The sequence below is a fragment of the Lactuca sativa genome, chromosome 5, assembly GCF_002870075.4.
Source record: "Lactuca sativa cultivar Salinas chromosome 5, Lsat_Salinas_v11, whole genome shotgun sequence".
NCBI lineage: Eukaryota > Viridiplantae > Streptophyta > Magnoliopsida > Asterales > Asteraceae > Lactuca > Lactuca sativa.
The window spans coordinates 150,819,098-150,825,067 of record NC_056627.2 but is presented as its reverse complement, the minus strand read 5'-3'; the positions used below and the strand labels follow the sequence as shown (position 1 = coordinate 150,825,067).

Sequence of the window (5,970 nt, the reverse complement as noted above, 5' to 3'; positions counted from 1 at the left end):
TAACGTTTTGGCCTGATAAGTGTGTTTTTTAGGATATCTTGAATCTTCAGATTCTTGGATATGGTATTAGGAGAGGGAAGTTGTACTACCTTGATGAAGAACCACATAGTGAAGCTTACAGTGCTGTTGGTGTAAATAATGAATTAAAGAGTTAGTATGGTTATGTCATCATCGACTGGTAGTTCATTTATCGTTTAGTTATCTTTGAAATTTGAAAATAGATTTCTTTTTACGTGCAAAAATTAAATATTGATTTTAAGTGTGATGTTTGTGAAATGGAAAAAAGCCATAGAATTTAGTATGCTCCTAGCTTTAATAAAACTTCATTTGCTTTCATGACAATTCACTTTGAAGTTTTGGGTTCGACTTGACACTACTAGAATATTTGGATTTAGCTACCAAAAATTTCCGACGATTTTGTTTTGTTGGAAATTTCCATCTAATTTCCTACACCCTTACAACAAAAGTAGAATCTAACAAAAATCCAACAAAACCCCTATGGAATTAGATACTATATAGAGTCCGTTGGAAGCCCATTGGAAGTTTCCTACAAAATACCAACGAACAATTAATTAATATTTAAAATTAAAAACTCTGTTGGAACTTGGTAGGAAATATAACGGGAATGAAAGTTTTTTCCCATCTTTTCTTTTTGGTTTTTCCTCTTTGTTTTGCCTTCCCTCCTTTTTTTTAATATTATCATTTTAATAAATATAATAATTAAAAATTCATATTATTATTAATATAAATATAATTATTATGATTTTATTTTGTTATTAATGTAAATATAATAAATAATATTATTATTTTTTATTGTATAATTATTATTATTTTATTTTGTTATTAATGTAAATATAACAAATAATATTATTATTTTTTATTGTTATTGTTATTATTTTCTTATCAAATTTATTTTTATTAATAGTTTTAATATATAACTATATTGTTTTATTAAAATTAGGCTTACTATAATTATATTATTATTATCATTGTTATTAATATTAGGTTTACCATATGTATAACTAATTAACTAGACATACGACATATGTACACATGCTAATAATAAAAAATATAAAAAATAATCAAATTATTAATAGTTATAAGTTTATATAGTAATAATTATAATAATAAAACTATTAATAATAAATCTAATAATCATATTTATGTCACTATATAGTATAATATTATATATATATAATATATAATATTTGAAAAGTCTTTTTAATCTTAAACGGAAAGATGCAATACATCACCCACACGGAATCACACTCCAAAATTAATATATAATATTTATATTTTTTTTTTTGCTTTCGTTGGAAATTTGTCGGAAAGTTCCGACGAAATTCCCACAAACTCCAAATACTTACTTCTTCCTCTTTTACCCTAGCCTTTCTTACTTCAGTCTTATAGAAAACAAAGGATCGGCCATTCTCCCTAAACCATGGTTGGCGTCTCCCCAAATCACCTCTAGCAACCGCCGATTTTCCCCACAACACAACCGTGCTGCGATAAACCACCATCACAAACGCTTTACGCCGGCGGTGTCTCAGTTGCAAGCGTTTCTTCCCACCGTTGCTGCATCAAACGACCATCACAACCACTTCACGCTGGCGCTGTCTCCGTTGCCGCAGCCAATAACTTCTAGACCACCACTTGTTTCCGTCGTCGGTTAGTTCAGGTCAGTTGCTTGCTACCACCTCCGCCCCTCACCCAACTAATTTATAAATCAGAATGTATGTCTGAATTTAAGTTCGTCTTGTGTCTATTATGTATCACCATCTTCACAATCTTATTTGTACAAATTGTTTCATCTATATGTATCAATTTGTACATATTTGTGCTTGTTTGTGCTTATATGTTTCGGTATGTATGTATATGAACATATTTAGACCTGTTTCCTTTAATAATCTATAACTTTCACAATTATATATGAATCTTGTATCTACAATTTAAAAATCTTTTATTTTCACAATTATGTATGAATCCTGTGTTTATGAATCTATTTCTATAAACGCAACTATTTTTCTATCCATTTCTGTAAAAGAAAACTAGAGTTGGAACAACCTCCAATACTAGTAATTAAAAGCTTTAATTTATTGATGGATTAATTATTTGGATTAAATTCAAGGTGTTATATTAAGTCGAGTGTTTTCAATTTTAACATGGATTAATTATTTGTATATCATACCATCATTCGTTTTAAATTTACACTTTTAACTTATAGTTTTTCATTTTTACAGACACTTTATGATTGGGATTTGAGAGAGGATGAAAAAGTTAGGGAAAACTTTGAGTTTATCGTCCAAGAACGATACAGAGACCTCATGGCTACATTTAGGAATAGATCAACATATATGGCTAGAGCTGCTGGACATGATATCTCACCGGATAATAAAGACTATGATATCATGCAGACTTTTGTACCCAATGGGATGCAATCTCAGAGGTGGAAGGATTTGTGTAGGGTAAGCATGATAATACTTTTTTTAATTGTTTATTTCTTTTCATATTATTATACATATACTATTCTTTAAAGGAATGGAACACGGATGCGTGGCTGAAAAGATCTGCAAGTGGGAAGAGTAACCGCAATACCGCTGATAGTGGTGGGAAAATAGCAAGACATACTGGGGGTAGTATTAGTTATGATGAGCACCGCATTAGATTCGTAAGTATTCATATCAAATAAATTTTAGTAATATCTTCTTCGTTTAACATAAATTACATCGTTTATACTTGTAGATAGCAAAAAAGGGACGACCACCCACATTTTTGGAGTTGTTCTTGATCACTCATCTAGATAAAACATCAAAGAAGAAATATTTTGATTGAGATGTTGAGGGAAAGCAGTTTTGCAATGAGAGAGCAAGGGAAGCTTATGTAAGATATCCTTATCTTTTTTTTTTTTTTTTTTGATTTTTTGTCCCAGCTTTTATTACAATAATAGTTGTGTTTTATTTCCTTGTAGGAAACGTACTCTCGAACCTTGCTTGAGAAGTATGGGGATGATTTGGTTGATCACCCGATTGATGATGCCGAATTGTGGGCTAAAACCCAAAGGGAGATAAGTGGTGCTTCGAGGTGTAGTTATATCTATGGAGTTGGATCTTCGGATATAAACTCTTTGTTCAATAGGAAATCATCTATTGGTGCGGGGTGTTCGTCGTCTTATTGCGGGTCTCAACAGGAGGTATATTTCCTTAATAAATATATTGTTTATATTATAGATAAAGAAAGTACATTACTATAATTAAACACTTTGTAAGACATGAATACAGTCCCTAATATATTTATTTCAAAACAGCCAAGAAACTTAAACAGAGTATTATGTTGCAATTATGAATGAAAAATAAAGTATCTTGTTATTATGAAGTATGTTGTTATTATAAAGTACGTTACTATTATGAATGAAAACAACCCATAAATAAATAATTTGCTGTTAGAATTTTGTTAAAATAAAGTGTGTTGTTATTATGGATAAAAAAAATAAGTAAAAGACCTATATTGGTAGCAAATTAAAGTACATTGCTATTATGGAATACATTTTTGGTATGTTTCTATAATGGATAAAGAATGTTGATATATTGTTTGTTTGCTAATTATATGTTTGTTTTTAGGTTAAGGAGCTACGAAACCAACTTGAAAATGTGGAGAGGGAAAGAGTTTTGATGCAACAAAAACAAGAAGTGATGGAACAACAATTGGCTCAACTAATGAGACGATTTGGTAACCCTCCTGAAGACCGATGTTAGTTTTGTTTGGAATATTTTGTTGGTGAAGTACAAAAATGTAATTGTTTTGGTGAAGTAGTAGATGGTAACTATCATCCGGATGAAATATTGGTTTTGTGGATATTTAGTAATTACTATCATGTTTGAAGTATTGAATAGTAGTTACCATTTTGGATTTATATTGAATTATTGTTATTATTGTGGTTTAAAGTGCATATTTGAAGAATTTGTATTTGATTTATAGTTTATTATATAATTTATGTAGAAATGGCATTATTTATAATTTCATTAATATTGTTAATTTATAGTATTTAAAATAAAAAAAAAAAACAAAAAAAAAACTGCAACATAATACCTACAGAAAGAAAAACATCGAATTTATTTTTTCTAAAAAGGAAGTTTGTTGGAAATTTGTGGGAAAAGTTTGTAGCAATTCTGTTGGAAACAAGATTTGTAGGAATTCTGACGTAAAAAAGCTGCCAGGGGGCTAGGGAAACTTTGTTGGCATTTTGTTGGAGTTTCCTACGAAATATTTTGTAGAAAATGTGTCAGCCCTTTTGTTGGAAGTTTGTAGGAATCTTATTTCCCACGGCCCTTTTTCCAACAACCACTTTTCGTAGGAACTTTGTAGCTAAACTTTATTTCCTACAAAATACCAACAATATTCCTTGTAGGAAACCACCCATTTTTCTAGTAGTGTGAATCCCCACACCTACTATTGCTTGTTATTTTGTTACGTTTATTGGTGATTCCATTTTTTTTTCAAACATGAGTGCTCTCTTCAAGGGTAGAAAACATGTAAGAATAAATCACTCATGAATACCCCCCCCCCCCCCCCCCCCCAAGTTATACAACCAACTGAGACTTTTCCTGTTACCAATGACACTAATATTGAATTAGTGTCCCCTATTATTGTTACTGATGATGTTGCGTTATGGAACGAGTATCTTGACGAAGGTTTAGGACAGAATGATCACAATGAGCATCAAGAATGTACAACTTCCCCAGATGCTCCTATTACAACCGAGAGTCCGTATGCTTTATCACATGTAAATACTCATTCTAACCTTCTTAATTTGCATGATCACATTATTGAACCAAGGTACCCCACCAAAAAAAAAACAGGGTCATTCGGAAGAGGCTGTACGAACCAGATCTTAAAGCTAAGGAAAAATATCCTATAAACTATTTTTTCATCTCATCGCCTTTGAAAGTCTAATACCTTTGTTGTGAATCAACTATCATCTGTATCTATTCCTAGTGATGTACACGAGGAATTTATTGTTGCAGGCCCCTGTTTTACACAGCAAAAACAGAGCAAAAATGGAGAGGGTATTTGGGGCAATTTTCTGATTATACTTCTCATCCAAAAACAAGAACATTACATGCTACTTAACCTACTATTCAGCTAGAAATGTGGAAACATAAAAACACTTGATTACTACTTCGTAAAGAAAAGGGAAAATGGCCAACATGGCCTTTGACAACGTCCTATGTGAATAAACTAAAATAAACACAAATGGAAATACACATACATGGTCCCCAAACTTTCTGGATTACACCAACAAATTCCCCCTAATCCAGAATGCTAGATGCTCTTCATTCCAAGCATGTTCCTCATCTCCTTGATATTGTTCTTTGCCAGTGGCTTAGTGAGAATATCGGCTTGTTGTTCCACACTCGCAACAAACTTAGCAATGACGTCTCCTCGTTCAATGCAGTCTCTAATGAAGTGAAAGCGAGTGTCTATATGTTTGATGCATCCATGGAAGACTGGATGTTTGACCAATTCGAGTGTGGACTTGTTATCAATGAGTATTGTCACTGGACCCAACTTTTCACCTATTATTTCTTGAAAAAGTCTTCGGACCCATTTGCCTTGGCATGTTGCCAAGAAGCACCTGTTGCTTTTGAGATCTCCATGCCTCCATATTTTTGTTCAAGTAAAATACCATGCCACCTGTGCTTCACCTATCATTCACGTCGCTTACATGATTTCTATTAGAGTATGTAACTATGTGCTTCTTTTCTTTGCTTCGTGTGTACACCAAAACAAGGTTGAGGGTTCCCTTTATATACCTTTGGATTCTTTTCACTGCTTGATTGTGTTGTTTGGTAGGCCTTTCTAGGAAACGACTTACAACTCCAACAACATAAGAGATGTCTGGTTATGTGTAGCACATATATCTCAACCCTCCTACTATGCTTCTGTATTCAATGGGATTCATAGGTTTTCCAC

At 32.1% G+C, this 5,970-nt stretch overlaps 1 long non-coding RNA gene across 1 annotated transcript; it reads left to right on the top strand.

Moving 5' to 3' along the window:
* The first annotated feature begins 1,297 nt into the window (after window positions 1–1,297).
* Window positions 1,298–3,970, top strand: LOC111882335 (uncharacterized). Its single transcript, XR_002847139.3, has 6 exons — window positions 1,298–1,678; window positions 2,241–2,465; window positions 2,537–2,668; window positions 2,743–2,880; window positions 2,969–3,190; window positions 3,618–3,970. It is a non-coding gene; the product is annotated as an uncharacterized LOC111882335 (long non-coding RNA).
* The last annotated feature ends 2,000 nt before the right edge of the window (window positions 3,971–5,970 follow it).